The sequence below is a fragment of the Nicotiana sylvestris genome, chromosome 1 (genome assembly GCF_000393655.2).
Source record: "Nicotiana sylvestris chromosome 1, ASM39365v2, whole genome shotgun sequence".
Lineage (NCBI taxonomy): Eukaryota > Viridiplantae > Streptophyta > Magnoliopsida > Solanales > Solanaceae > Nicotiana > Nicotiana sylvestris.
In genome coordinates, this window is record NC_091057.1 from 52,485,501 (window position 1) to 52,502,149 (window position 16,649).

Sequence of the window (16,649 nt, forward strand, 5' to 3'; positions counted from 1 at the left end):
TTGAGAAGGTTCAAGTTGGAAAAGTTAACCGGATGCTGACTTATGTGTTAGAGGACTCGGATAAGAGTTTTGATGGTTCCGTTAGCTTTGGGAGGTGATTTATGGCTTAGGAGTGTGATCGGGATTGGTTTTGGAGGTCCGATGTAGAATTAGGCTTGAATTGGCGAAGTTAGTATTTTGGCGATTTTCGGTTGGTAGGTGAGATTTTGATCCGAGGGTCGGAATGCAATTTCGAGAGTTGTTTTAGCTTCATTATGTCATTTTTGATGTGTGTGCAAAATTTCAAGTCATTCGGACGTGGTTTGATTGCATTTTTTATCGAAAGCGTATTTCGGAAGTTTTTAGAAAACTTAGGCTTGAATTCAATGTGAATTGATGGATTTGGTGTAGTTTAAGGTGTTTTGATGGTTGGAGAAAGTTTGAATGGGGTTTTAGGATGTGTTGGTGCTTTTGGTTGAGGTCCCGGGGGATTCGGGTGAGTTTCGGATGGTCAATCGGACCACTTTTGAGTTTCGAAAGTTGCAAAAAAATTGATCTGAGGAGTTGTAGCAATTTATCTCTTCGCATTCGCATAAGGGTCCTCGCGTTCTCGAAGAGTAAGCGGAGGAAGGTGTGAAATTGACCTTTGCATTTGCGAGGCAGGCCACGCATTCGCGAAGGGGAGTGAGCTTGGTGCATCGCGTTCGCGAGGGGTACTGTCGCGTTCGCATAGAAGGATTCGAGTCAGGGGATTAGAAGTGAAATTGTGCTTCGCGTTCGTAGATGTGATGTCGCGTTCGCGAAGGGTCACCTAGGAAAAGCATCGCGTTCGTGAGTCCTATGTTGCGATCACGTAGAAGGAAAGTTGGTCAACGTAAATTTGTGCTACGCGAACGCGAGAGGCTGACCGTGTTCGCGTAGAAGGAAAGTCATACCTGGGCAGAAAGTTATAAGTCATTTTATCCGCGATTTTGAGCCATTTTTCCTCCATAGCTGAGTGTTTTGAGAGCTTTTTGAAGGTGATTAAAGAGTGATTCAAGGAGAATTGATTGGAGGTAAGATTTTCGAACCTAAAACTCGAATCTATTGTGAAATTAACCTAGAAATTCTTGGAACTTAAGCTAAAAATGGAAGAACTAGGGGTTGGGATTTTGAACTTTTGAATTGGGATTTGAAGGACCATTTGAGGTCGCAATTGAGAACTTTTGATATGTATGAACTTGTGAGGAGATAAGGAATCTAATGATGTGAAAATTTCTGAGTTTCGAGAAGTGGGCCCGGGGCTCGGGTTTTGCTAATTTCGGGATTTTTGATATTTTCGATTATTTTCGCTTGGGCTTTGTTCCCTTAGCATATTGTGACATATTCGTTCTGATTTTGGATAGATTCGACGCGCGTGGAGGACGATTCGAGGGGCAAAGGCATCGCGAGCTAGAGTTGTAGCCGGTTCGAGGTGAGTAATGATTGTAAATGATGTCCTGAGGGTTTGAAACCCGAATTGCACATCGTAGTGCTATATTGAGGTGAGACACGCGCTTGATGATGAGCGTAGGGTCGTTTACTATTGGGGATTGTGACTTGGTCCGTCCTGACTGATGATTTTACCGCATATTTGACTGAAACTTATTTGTTATCATTATGATTTGGGCTAATTGCCATATTTGGGCTTTGTGCCAACTATTTGAACCCTTCGAGGATTTTGACTGATTTTTCCTCACTATACTTGTTAAAAATCATATCGTCGGTCATGTTTCTATCTGTTTTAAACGATTCGAGCCAGTTTTATCATACTATTCCTAAATGAGAGGAATTTGTGGGCTGAGATCCCTATCTTCTATTATTGTGCCCGAGAGGCTATGAGGTTAATGACTGAGAGGGGTTGAGAACCCAATGGTGAGGATATTTTATATGTTATGGATCGGGCTGCACGCCGCAGCAATACTTATATGGACCGGGCTGCACGCCGCAGCAATATAACGCTTGGGTTGTAGGATTCCCTCCAGAGTCTGCACACCCCCAGTGAGCGCAGTCGACTATCTATATGGATCGGGTTGCACGCCGCATCGATGTACGGATCGGGCTGCACACCGCAGCGGTTATTCTGATTTCTGTTATTATAAGAGATATATGGGTCGAGAGTTGAGAATGAGCACTAAGTGATGAGAGTAAGCTCGAGGAGCTGATACTGTTCTGAGTGATTGACACTGTGCCCGAGGGGTGAACTTTTACTTGTTATTTACCTGCTAAATTACCTGTCTTACCTTATTTAAAGAGATTTCACTTGAGTTCTTCACTGATTTACTGCTTTAAGTGATTTTTTACTGCTTGATATAGAATTGCTTTGTGCCTTTACGTATTTTCTTGCTTTCAGCCATTATTTATGATTATTACTCACTGAGTCGGAGTACTCACATTACTCCTTCACTGTGTGTGCAGATTCAGGCATCGCAGAGTCCGCTCTAGAGAGCTGATCCTCCCAGTCGAGGCAGTATTTTCGGAGACTACGAGGTAGCTGTTGGCGTTCGCAACCCCCGTGCCTCCCTTATCTTAATACTTTTATATTCTTCAAACAGTTGTACCAGATATTATATCTAGTAGACTTGTATCAGGATCCTTAGTTGTTCATGACTTGTGACACCCCAGTTTAGGCTGTGTTGGGATGATTTCTACTGTTGTTATCGTTATTTCTGCAAATTATGGTTATTATATCATGTTTTAGAACTAATTATGGTATTTAACTATTTAAATGAGGTGTTCTATTTTGGTCTGGCTCGCCTTGTCTTCACAAAAGGTGTCATCACGACCGGGTTCGGGGTTATGGTCGTGACACAAGTATAAAGTCAAAATAGTGAGGAAATATCAATAAAAATCCCTTAAGGGTTCAAATAATTGGCACGAGGCCCAAATATGGCACTCAACCTAGAGCATGATGATAGCAAGTAGATTTCAGTCAAATACACGGTAAAATAGTCATTCGGGACGGACTAAGTCACAATCCCCAATAGTGCACGACCCCACGCTCATCATCAAGCATGTGCGTCACCTCAACATAGCACAACGATGTGCAAATACGGGGTTTCATACCCTCAAGACATCATTTACAATCATTACTCACCTCAATCTGGTCCAAATCTAGCCCGCGACGCCTTTGCCCCTCGAATCGACTTCCACTCGCGTCGAATCTATCCAAAATCAGATTCACGGTGTCAAAATATACTAAAAGAATGAAGCCCAAGCGAAAATAATCAATTTTCAACACAAATCCCGAAATTACCAAAACCCGACTCCCGGGCCCACGTTTCGGAATTCGATAAAATTCATATCAATAGATTCCTCACCTACCCGCGAGTTCATACATATCAAAAGTACCAAAATCCGACCACAAATGGTCCCTCAAGTCTGGGTCTCCAATACCAAGCCCTAGTTTCCCACATTTTAACCCTTAAATTCCATTAATTATAGCTCTAATCCGTGAAATTATACCATAGGAATGAGTTTTAGGTCCAAAATCCTTACCTCAATGAAGTTCCCTTGAAATCCTTCTTAAAGATTCGTCCAAAAAGCTCCAAAGCCGACTTAAAAATGATGGAATAGCTCAAAAATCGCGAAGGAAACAATTTATATGTTCTGACCTAGGCATTTTCGCATATGCAGTCAATCCACCGCATCTGCGATACCGCTTTTGCGGTCTAAGAGCCACTTCTGCGGTTTTCACTTATCCTCCAGCTTTCTGCATCTGCGATGCACCAGCCGCACCTGCGCCATCGCAGGTGCGGTTCACCAACCGCTTATGCGGTTTCTGCCTCCCTCACTTTATTCCGCTTCTGCGGCCTTCCCCCTCACATCTGCTGCATCGCACCTGCGGTCCCCAATCCGCAGGTGCGGAAATACCAGAAGCAGAAAATCTGCAACTTCTACAAAAATTCCAAACTCTCCGTCAACCATCTGAAACCAACTCGAGGCCCCCGGGACCTCAACCAAAAGCACAAACATATCCCATAATCTTATTCAAACTTATACCAATCTTCAAAACACCTCAAACAATATCGGATCAACCAAACCACATCGGATTCAAGCCTAAGTTTCCAAATTCTTCCGAATTATGCTTTTGATCAAAAACCCAATCAAACCACGTCCAAATGACCTGAAATTTTGTACACACATCACAAATAACACAATGGAACTACTGCAACTCTCGAAATTCCATTCCGACCCCTATATCAAAATCTCACCTATCAACCGGAAAATGCCAAAAATCCATTTTCGCCAATTCAAGCCTAAATCTACTCCGGACCTCCAAAGCTCATTCTGATCATGCTCCTAAGTCCCAAACCACCTCCCGAAGCTATCCAAATCATTGGAACTCACACCCGATCCCTCTAACACATAAGTCAACATCTGGTTGACTTTTCCAACTTAAGCTTCCTCAAAAGAGACTAAGTATCTCAAACCTTACCAAATCCTTTCCGAACCCGAGCTAACCAACCCGATCACATATAGAACCGATAGACAAAGCAATAAGAAGTAGAAATGGGGGAAACGGAGCGGTAACTCTTGAGACGACTGGCCAGGTCATCACATCCTCCCCAACTTAAACAAACGTTCATCCTCGAACGAGTCAAGAAACATTCCTGAAGCCTCAAACAGGTGAGGATATCTGCTCCGCATCTCCCGCTTGGTCTCCTAGGTAGCCTCCTCCTCGGGCCGACCCCTCCACTGAACTTTCACTAAAGTTACTGGCTCCACATCATAGGTCAAATCATCATCTAACTGAACTGTGCTGAAATGCAGAACATGAGAAGGATCCCCAATATACTTCCGGAGCATAGAAACATGAAATATCGGATACACACTCGACAAGCTGGGTGGCAAAGCAAGCTTATAAGCCACCTCCCCAATCCTCCGAAACACCTCAAAAGGCCCTATGAACCGATGACTCAATTTACCTTTCTTTCCAAATCTCATGACACCCTTCATGGGCGAAACCTTCAACAGAACCTTCTCACCAACCATGTAGGACACATCTCCAACCTTCCTGTCAGCATAACTCTTCTGCCTCGACTGCGCGGTACGAAGCCTCTCCTAAATCACCTTCACCTTTTCTAAAGCATCCTGCACCAAGTCTATACCCAATAGTCTAGCCTCACCCAGCTCGAACCAACCAACTAGAGATCTACAACGCCTCCCATATAAAGCCTCATATGGGTCCATCTAAATACTCAATCTTGGTAGTTGTTGTTATAAGCATGCTCTACAAGAGGTAGAAACTGATCCCATGACCCTCCGAAATCAATGACACAAGCATGTAGCATATCCTCCAATATCTGAATAGTGCGCTCGGACTGTCCGTTCGTCTGAGGGTGAAAAGTTGTGCTCAACTCAACCTGAGTACCCAACTCTCGCTGCATAGACCTCCAAAACTGTAAAGTAAACTGAGTGCCCCTATCTGAGATGATGGAAACTGGGACACCGTGTAAACGAACAATCTCCCGAATATAGATCTCTGCCAACTGCTCTGAAGAATAGGTAGTACACACAGGAATGAAGTGCGCAGACTTGGTCAGCCGATCCACAACCACCCAAATAGCATTGAACTTCTTCAAAGTCCATGAAAGTCCAACTAAAAAGTCCATAATGATCCACTCCCACTTCCACTCTGGAATATCCATCCGCTGTAGCAAGCCACCCGGTCTCTGGTGCTCATGTTTCACCTGCTGAAAATTGAGACACCAAGCTACAAATCCCACAATATCCTTCTTCATTCTTCTCCACCAATAATGCTGTCTCAGATCCTGATACATCTTCACGACACCCGGATGAATGGAATACCGCGAGCTATGGGCCTCCTCCAGAATCAACTCTCGAAGCCCATCTACATTGGGCACACATATCCGGCCTGCATCCTCAACACCCCATCATCACCAATGGTCACATCTCTGGCATCATCGTGCTGAACTCTGTACTTGAGGACAAGCAAATGCGGATCATCATACTGGCGCTCTCTAATGCAATCATATAAGGAAGACCGAGAAATCACATAAGCCAATACCCAACTGGGCTCCGAAATATCCAACCTCATGAACCGATTGGCCAAGGCCTGAACACCAACAGCAAAAGGTCTCTCCTCAACTGGAATATATGCCAAACTCCTCATACTCACTGTCTTTCGGCTCAAGGCATCGACCACCACATTGGCCTTTCCCGGATGGAACAATATAGTAATATCATAATCCTTTAGCAACTCTAACCACCTTCGCTACCTCAAATTAAGATCCTTCTGCTTGAACAAGTGCTGGAGACTACAATGATCAGTAAACACCTCACAAGACACACCATACAAGTAATGCCTCCAAATCTTCAACGCGTGAACTATGGCAGTCAACTCCATATCATGAACGGGGTAGTTCTTCTCATAGGGATTCAATTGAAGAGAAGCATAAGTAATAACTCTACCCTCCTACATCAATACACAACCAATACCAACTCTCGAAGCATCACAATACATGGTATATGAACCTAAAGCTAATGACAAAACTAACACTGGAGCTGTGGTCAAGGCTATCTTAAGCTTCTGAAAGCTCTTCTCATACTCATCCGACTATAAAAATGAAGCACCCTTCTGAGTCAACTTGGTCAAGCGCGATGCAATAGATGAGAATCCCTAAACAAACCGGCGATAATAGCCTGCCAAACCAAGAAAGCTACAAATTTCTATGGCTGAGGATGGTCTAGGCCAACTCTGAACCGCCTCTATCTTCTTTGGATCAACCTGGATACCCTCACTAGACATCACGTGCCCCAAGAAAGCCACCGAATTGAGCCAAAACTCATACTTGAAGAATTTTGCATAAAGCTTCTCCTCCCTCAATATCTATAACACAACTCTCAAATGCTCTGCGTGCTCCTCCTGACTACGCGAATATACCAAAATATCATCAATGAAGACTATGACAAACGAGTCGAGATAAGACCGGAACATGTTGTTCATCAAATACATAAACATTGTTGGGGCATTAGTCAACCCAAAAGACATCACCAAGAACTCATAATGACCATATCGGGTCCTAAAAGCCGTCTTAAGAATATCCGAGTCCCTGATCTTCAACTGGTGATAACCTGAACGGAGATCAATCTTGGAGAACACTCTTGCTCCCTAAAGTTGGTCGAATAAATCATCAATGTGAGGCAGAGGATACTTGTTCTTAACTATTACTTTATTCAATTGCCTATAATCAATGCACACCCTCATAGTGTCATCCTTCTTCTTCACAAATAGAACCGGCGCACCCCAAGGTGACACACTAGGCCGAATAAACCCCTTATCAAGGAGTTCCTGAAGCTGCTCCTTTAACTCCTTTAACTCCATTGGTGCCATACGATACGACGGAATAGAAATGGGCTGAGTGCCCGACACTAGGTCAATACCAAAATCAATATCCCTATCCGGTGGCATGCCCGGCAAGTCTGCAGGAAACACATCGGGAAAATCCCTCACAACTGGAATAGAATCAATACTAGGAGTCTCTGCACCGACATCCCTCACAAAGGCTATATACAAAAGACAACCCTTCCTAACCATACACTGGGATTTCAGGAATGAGATTACTCTACTAGGAACATAATCAGTCAAACCTCACCACTCAATCCGTGGCACACCCAGTATAGCCAAGGCGACTGTCTTAGCATGATAGTCTAGAATAGCATGACACAGAGATAGACAATCCATGCTTAAATGATATCGAAATCCACTATATGGCCCATCTCTCCACACTCATAACAACTCCTGGGTGCTGGAGAAGGGGATTGAAGGGAACCTCTCGCACCGGAGTGACTAGCAGATGCACCTGGCATAGAAGAGCCCTGAACTGATAGAGCACAAGATGAACTCTGAGTTGGAAGGGCACTAAGTGATGACTGGCCCTAATGAGAACTGTGAGAACCATGACCCGATGACGCTCCACGATAACTTGGGCGAGCTGGCTGAGCATGCCTGAATGGACGGCCTCTGTTGTGCTGAAACTGACCTCTCGAAGGAGTACCACTGTAACTACCAGATCCTTGAGGCCTCTTGGCCTCCCTCTCCTCTCACTCCTGGCGACGAACAGACTCAATCTCACGACAATATCCACAACTTCCTCGAAAGTAGCACCAGTCACCCTCTCCCTGGTCATGAGAATACGAAGCTGATAAGTGAGGCCATCAACAAACCTCTTAATCCTCTCTCTATCTGTCGGAACCAACTAAATAGCATGACGAGCTAACTCGAAGAACCTCATCTCATACTACATCACAGTCATCTCTCCCTGACACAACCACTCAAACTCCCTATGCAGCTCCTCTCTGCGAGACTGCGGCACATACTTCTCCAGAAAGAGAACGAAGAACTGCTGCCAGGTAAGGGGTGTTGCACCAACAGACCTACGCCTCTCAAAAGTCTCCCACAAAGTGAAGGCGGCTCCAGAAAACTGATAAGTAGTGAAAGCGACCCTGCTGGTCTCCAGAATACCTGCTGTACGAAGCATCCTCTGACACTTATCTAAGAAGCTCTGGGCATTCTCGCCCTCTGCACCTCTGAAGGTCGGAAGCTAAAGTCTACCAAACCTCTCCAACCTACATTGCTCGTCCTCTGGCATGGCAGGAACTACATAGTCCTAAGCAGCTGCAACCGACTGGGCTGGATGCTCCCCCGGTGTCTAAAGTCCCTGCACGACCTGCTTAGGTGTGCGAGCGGCGGGAGTCTGATTGCCTCCCCTAGGCTGAGAAATAGTTGCGACTGTAGTGGCTGAGACCACCTGAGCTAGGCCAGTGCAAACTGGTGCCTGAGCTGGTGCTGTTGGAGCGTCTATAACTGGGACCTGATCCTGAACTGGTGCGACTGGTGGATCTGCAAGTGCTGCCCTAGTTGTTGTGCAAGCCACACCTCTACCCCTACCGCGACCATGACCGCGTCCTCAGCCTCTAGTGGCCACACTTGGTGGTACTGGTGGTCGTCAATCCTAGCTAGTAGCGCGTGTCCTCACCATCTATGAGAGAATAGAATGACAGAAGTTTAGTACCCGGATTAACAAAGACAAGAATTTCAAGAATATGGAGTTTTTCCTAAAGGTTCTGCAGCCTCTCGAGGATTAATACAGACGTCTTCGTACAGATACGCGAGACTCTACTAAACCTGCTCATGACTCGTGCGACTTATATAACCTAGGCTCTAATACCAACTTGTTACGACCCTAAACCCGGACCCAATCGTGATGGCGCCTCTCTTGAAGACAAGGCCAACTGACAAATTTCCAATTCCGTTTTAAGCAATTAAACATTAAGCGTTTAGTCTTAAACATGATATAAATCCAAAAGTAAGTGGTGACAATACAAACAATTTGCGGAATACAACCCAACACAGCCCGATACCGGGGTGTCACTAGTCATGAGCATCTATCAGTATGCTACAAGTCTGAAATTCCTACTAAACTATTATAGAATAACTGATAAAGAGATAGAAATGAGATAAAGGGGGAGAAACACGAGACTGCGGACGCCAAGCAGCTACCTCGTGAACTCCGAAGTCTGCCGGGAGCTCTCAACTCGCGCTGGCAGGATCAGCAATGCCTGAATCTGCACATGGGGTGTAGGGAGTAAAGTGAGTACTCCAACTCAGTAAGTAATAATCATAAATAAATGACTGAGAGATATGAAAACACATAAGGCACATTACAGGCTATAATGAAGCAGTAAAACCAGTAGAAGCAGTGATAATGTGTAAAGTCATTTTTAATTCAGTTCAAACTTCATAAAATGACTTTTTAACAATTAAACAGGTAAATGACAGACAAATAAGACAGATAAGCACATAAAGGATTGCCCCCCGGGCCCAATGTTAACAATACTATCCCCTCGGGCTATATCTCACATCACAATGGGTGCCCACGCTCACTGGGGGTGTGCAGACTCCTGGAGGGGCCCCTTATGGCCCAACCGCAATATCAAGCCATCTCGTCGCATCATCACTAGGCTCTCGGCCTCATATCAATAAGCCACCTCGTGGCATACATATCTCAGGCCCTCGGCCTCATAATCATAGACAATATTTTCTCACAACATAAGCCCTCGGCCTTACTCAGTCAAGTCCCACTCGGGCAATAGTAAAACATAATTCTCAGTCCAAAATATCATTTAAAAGATCATTTAAGTGTTAAAACAGAGTAAACATGGTTGAGTTATGAAAACATTAGAATATAGCATGACTGAGTTCAAGTATAAAGTCAAAATAGTGAGGAAATATCAATAAAAATCCCCTAAGGGTTCAAATAGTTGACACGAGGCCCAAATATGGCATTCAGCCCAAAGCATGATGATAGCAAGTATATTTTAGTCAAATACGTGATAAAATAGTCATTCGGGACGGACTAAGTCACAATCCCCAACAGTGCACGACCCCACGCTCATCATCAAGCGTGTACGTCACCTCAACGTAGCACAACGATGTGCAAATCCGGGGTTTCATACCCTCAGGACATCATTTACAATCATTACTCACCTCAATCCGATCCAAATCTAGCCCGTGATGCCTTTGCCCCTCGAATCGGCCTCCACTCGCGTTGAATCCAAAATTAGAATCATAGCGTCAAAATATGCTAAGGGAATGAAGCTTAAGTGAAAATAATCAATTTTCAACACAAATCCCGAAATTACCAAAACCCGGCCCTCGGGCCCACGTCTCAGAATTTGAGAAAACTCACATCAATAGATTCTTCATCTCCCCACGAGTTCATACATATCAAAAGTACCAAAATTCGACAACAAATGGTTCCTCAAATCCTCAAGTCTAGGTCTCCAATACCAAGCCCTACTTTCCCCTATTTTAACCCTTAAATTCCATTAGTTATAGCTCTAATCCGTGAAATAATACCATAGGAATGAGTTTTAGGTCCAAAATCCTTACCTCAATGAAGTTCCCTTGAAATTCTTCTTAAAAAATCGTCCAAAAAACTCCAAAGCCGACTTAAAAATGGTGGAATAGCTCAAAAATCGCGAAGGAAACAATTTATATGTTCTGACCCAGGCATTTTCGCATCTGCGGTCAAGCATCTGCGGTACCGCTTTTGCAGTCCAATAACCGCTTCTGCAGTTTTCACTTATCCTTTAGCTTTCCGCATCTGCGATGCACCAGCCGCACCTGCGCCATCGCAGGTGCGGTTCACCAACCGCTTCTGTGGTTTCTGCCTCCCTCACTTTCTTCCTCTTTTGCGACCTTCCCCCTCGCATCTGCAGCATCGCACCTGCGGTCCCCAATCCGCAGGTGCGGAAATACTAGAAGCAGAAAATCTGCAACTTCTACAAAAATTCCAAACTCTCCGTCAACCATCCGAAACCACCCCAAGGCCCCCGGGACCTCAACCAAAAGCACAAATATATCACATAACCTTATTCAAACTTATACCAATCTTCAAAACATCTCAAACAACATCGAATCAACCAAACCATATCGGATTCAAGCCTAAGTTTCCAAATTCTTCCGAATTATGCTTTTGATCAAAAACTCAACCAAACCACGTCTGAATGACCTGAAATTTTGCACACACATCCTAAATGACACAACGGAACTATTGCAACTCTCGGAATTCCATTCTGACCCCCATATCAAAATCTCATCTATCAACCGGAAAACGCCAAAAATCCAATTTCGCCAATTCAAGCCTAAATCTACTCCGGACCTCCAAAACTCATTTCGATTACGCTCCTAAGTCCCAAATCACCTCCCGAAACTATCCGAACCATCGGAACTCATATCCGAGCCCTCTTACACATAAGTCAATATCCGGTTGACTTTTCTAACTTAAGCTTCCTCAAAAGAGACTAAGTGTCTCAAACCTTACCAAATCCTTTCCGAACCCGAGCCAACCAACTCGATCACATCTAGAACCGATAGACAAAAAAATAAGAAGCAGAAATGGGGGAAACGGAATGGTAACTCATGAGACGACTGACTGAGTCGTCACATTATCTTAATTGCAACCGTTTCATTCTTTCGTATTTTATGGAATTTAGTTGCAACAGTTTCAGTCTTCCATTTTGGAAAGTAGAGGAGATATATTTTTAAAAGCAACAATGAGTGAAAAAGGCAAAAAATTGAGAAAAAAGATAGAGCAATTTCGTCGCCTATAGGGACTGCCACATCACCTTTCCTATTCTCAACTTTATATATATATATATATATATTATTTAAGTAATGCTTTAACCCTAAAAAAGAGATTTTCAAGGCACATGTCCTATGTGCCTTGGAAGTCCTAATGAATGTAAATTTGCAATTTTTTTAAGCTTGTCAACCAAAAAATGGGGTTTATTTTATAAATATGTTATATTATATAGTTTAAATAAAGAAAAAATTAATACATAAAATTTAGTTAAGTTTGAATTCTTAAATATTAGGAAAATAATTAAAGTACAAAATATAGAAAAGGCGTAATGACTTCGTGGCCACTTAAACTTGTAGGATTTTAAAAAGTCGATACATGAACTTGTACTTTTCCCATTTAAACACTCCAACTTGATGCAATAAATATTAATAAGCACATTTGATTGTTGACTATGCCTATGTGGAAGCGGCGCAGCTGACATGGCTAAATTGTGTGCAAATCACGCTACAAAGGCGTGTGAATAGTATTGTTTTATTTTTAAAAAAAAAAAAAAAAGAGACATTTCCCTCTCCCTTCTCTTTTCCCCTCGTCTTCCCTAACAAACTCCCACCTCCCCTTTCCCCCTCCCCCTTTTATTCTACCATATTAATAAAGTCAAGCATTTTAATTTTGAAACATAGCCACTTCTAGCAAAACATAGAACACAACCCAAACAAAGGAAAAAGCTCAGAATCTTAGCACACCCTCAACGCACTCACATAACTCCTTCAAAGATATCAACACCAAACTCCAATAACCAGAAGAAAACTAATCACTCATCATAATAAAGCCCTACACAAGAGCTACATAAAATAATATTTAAGTTGACAGCCCTTCATTTGTTCCAAAAATTTCTGAAGAAAATAATGCTCAAGAGATCTCCCCAAAGAACAAGCAAACCCCTGTTCCAACAAGCTTTCAACTCCAGATGATATAGTCCAATCTCCAGATAGAACCTCTCCAGATTGCTATCTTTCCGAAATAGCCGCTAACTTGAGACCGGAGACAAGTTGCTCGATTAATTCATCGAAGTTTTCAGAAGTGCAAGAAAAAAATAGCTGCTAGCTTTGTGAAGAAGCAGTTGGAAACTCGTCGGATCTATTACTATTGCAATCACTCAAAGCCGAGGAACTTGCGTTAATACTGAGATCGGTGAATGTTCTTCCCAAATAGGTAAAATTCGATTGAACTTCAGTTTCCATTATCAGAGCTTATGTTTACAGTCTCCATTATTGTAGCTTTTGTTTACAGTTCGTGCCTAGGAGGTAAAGAATAAAAGAAGGGAAAGAGCAGAAAAAATAGAAATTTAATAAATTTTGGAAAAAGACAGGGCCCATAAATTGGAACCTTGAACATAAAAGTGTCAATAAAATGTGAATGAATGGGTGATGTGACTATATAAAATATTAAATTAAATCCATGTCAGCAGCAATTGAACAATATGCACCATCACAAGTATTTATTAATAGCCATTTTTTCAAGTAAAGGTGTTCAAATGGGAAACTCAAAAGTTCATACATCGGCTTTACAAACTAATGCAAGTTTAAGTGGTTAGGAAGCCATTTCGCCTATAGAAAAATAATCACAAGACTATTGCGTCTAGTGTGAAATCTAATTTTAAAGGTTAAAAAAGGCGAACGACATTTCGCTAAGCACCTTCATGTTTTTAATATAGTATATAAATTTTTAGTTCTTATTAGGAAAAAGATATTTAATATAAATTTAAAATTTATTGTTGATTTAGAACTCCTAAATATTAGGGAATAAAGAAAGATTTAATTACAAAAATTTTGCTTGATATTAAAGTCCTAAATGTTAGGAAAATAACTAAATTATAATTCTGTCCATTATAAAAGTTATTTTTAAAGGGTAAAAAAAGCGAACGACATTTCGTTGCGGGCCTTCGTGCTTTTAATATAGAGAAAATCTCACTTTATACCCATTAATTAAAACTATTTCCCCTTTAAGGAGTAGTTTTCGTGAAGCAAAAATCACGTGCTCACAATGCTCAGATCCAAACTATTTACTACTCCTACCATTGCGGCCCAAACTATTTACCCGCTTATTCATTTATTCTATTAAAATAGCTCTTCTTTCTACACTTAGAATTTGGACGAGGGCACAACTTCAGGTTCCAGATCCCATGTCTCAAACCATAGCTTCTATTTCACACTCCTAACAAATCCAAATTTGTCTTCTTTCTTCTGAATTAGTAGTAATTTCTTCTTTGGATTTTTGACTTGATTTGTGGTTATTAATATAATAGATGGATTGGTACCAGAAGGTGGAAAAGCCAAGAGTAGAAACACCCGTTGATGCAAATGAGATTCGTATCACTAGCCAAGGTCGCATGAGAAGCTATATTACCTTTATACACTAAGAATTTGGACGAGGGCACAACTTCAGGTTACCCCTAGTAGGTAGTTAATGACTCTATAGGAGCAAAGAAATTTGGGTGAAGACCCAAGATTAAAGAAGACTTGGTCTTCATTTTACTAACTCCAGATCCTTGAATTATTTTCTTGTTTGTTATTTCTTGACTTACTTGTAATTTATTCTTACAAAATTGTTCTTCCATTTCCCTTATATCCTTCTTCAAAAGGAAATTAGATCTGATTATCTGAGAAGTTGAGCTCTGACTAGTTTCAATTCTGCTCCACTTTTTCTTGATTGTTCTTTCTCTAGCTCTTGCTCTTGCCTTGGCTTAAAATTTTTATTTTGTAGATTTCTTGTTTGATTCAAAGTGGGTGTTGTTAAATATTATACCTTCTGGAAGTTCATACTGAAATTTGATAGCATTTGGAGCTGATTTGAGGTGATTGAGTTGGAAATTTTAGCTGAAAATCGAAAAAGAACACAGCTGCCCAATAGTATACTGCTACAGTATACAATATGTTGTAGGAGTATATAGCTATACTGCAATAGTATACTATTATAGTTTACAATATACTGCAATGGTATATTGTAATAATCAAAGAAGAACACAGTTACCTAACAGTATACCACTACAGTATACATTATATTATAGGAGTATATAGTTATACTGCAACACTATACTATTATAGTATATAATATATTGTTATAATATGCAATATACTGTAACAATATGTTGTAATAGTATATAATATACTATATGAGTATATAGTTATACTGCAACACTATACTATTATAGTATACAATATATTGTTATAGTATACTGTAATAATATGCAATATACTGTAACAATATGTTGTAATAGTATACAATATACTATAGTATTATACTTATTACTCATAAATTCACTTGCCCTTTTCCTTTTAATTTGCTTTAAGTTTTTACCCAGCGTGAGGGGCAAATTGAAAATGAAAAATAAAGCATAAAAAATTATAGTATGCTATATAATGTAACGGTATACTCTTATAATTAGATCATTTTAGAATTTTTTAAAATTTTTATTGACAACTAATATTATTTCAGTTTAATAATTGAATTAATTTTTTTTAACTCTTTGCGTATAATTGTATACCTTGCTGGTATAGCTATATACTATACTGGTATGATATGTTAGTTAATATTTTTTTGTTGTATTAGCTACCTTTAATTGTTACGCAATTTAATTTTTTTTAGTAATAATATAAAAATAAAAAATAAAAAATAGTGAAAATAGTAAATGAAATTAGATTATGAAGAGAAAATGAATATAAAAAAAAGTTAAATGAAATTAGAAAAGGAAAAAAGAAAAAAATAAGAAGAAAAGGAGAAAAGAAAAAAAAGAAAAAAGAATGAAAGAATAGAAGCATAGAAATAAAAAAGAATTGGAGAATAAAGAAAAAATCCTCACAAAAACTACTATGGGTAGGAAATGTAATTAGTTTATGGATAGAAAAATAAATGGGTAGACAAAGCTAAATAGTGTAAGTTCAGCACTGAGCCGGAGGAAGTAGGCGTGGATGTGAGGCTTGAATCACAGGTTATCCCCAAGTAAAGGCAGCTTCAAGTACCTTGGGTCGGTTATCCACGGGGGAGGGGAGATCGATGAGGATGTCGCACACCATATTGGGGTAGGATGGATGAAGTGGAGGTTAGCATCCAGAGTTTTGTGTGACAGGAGAGTGCCAACGATACTCAAAGGTAAGGTCTATAAAGCGGTGGTTAGACCGGCCATGATATATGGGGCTGAGTGCTGGCCTGTTAAAAACTCACATATCCAAAAGATGAAAGTACCAGAAATGAGGATGTTGAGGTGGACGTGCGGGCACACTAGGATGAACAAGATCAAGAATGATGATATTCGGGAGAAGGTGCACGTGGTTCCCATTGATGACAAGATGCACGAAGAGAGACTCAAATAGTTTGGACATGTACAGAGGAGAAGCCAGATGCTCCAGTAAGGAAGTGTGAGCGACTGGTTGTGGAGGGCACGAGAAGAGGTAGAGGGCGACCTAAGAAGTATTGGGGAGAAGTGATCAGACAGGATATGACGAGGCTTCAGATTTTCGAGGACATGACACTTGATAGGAA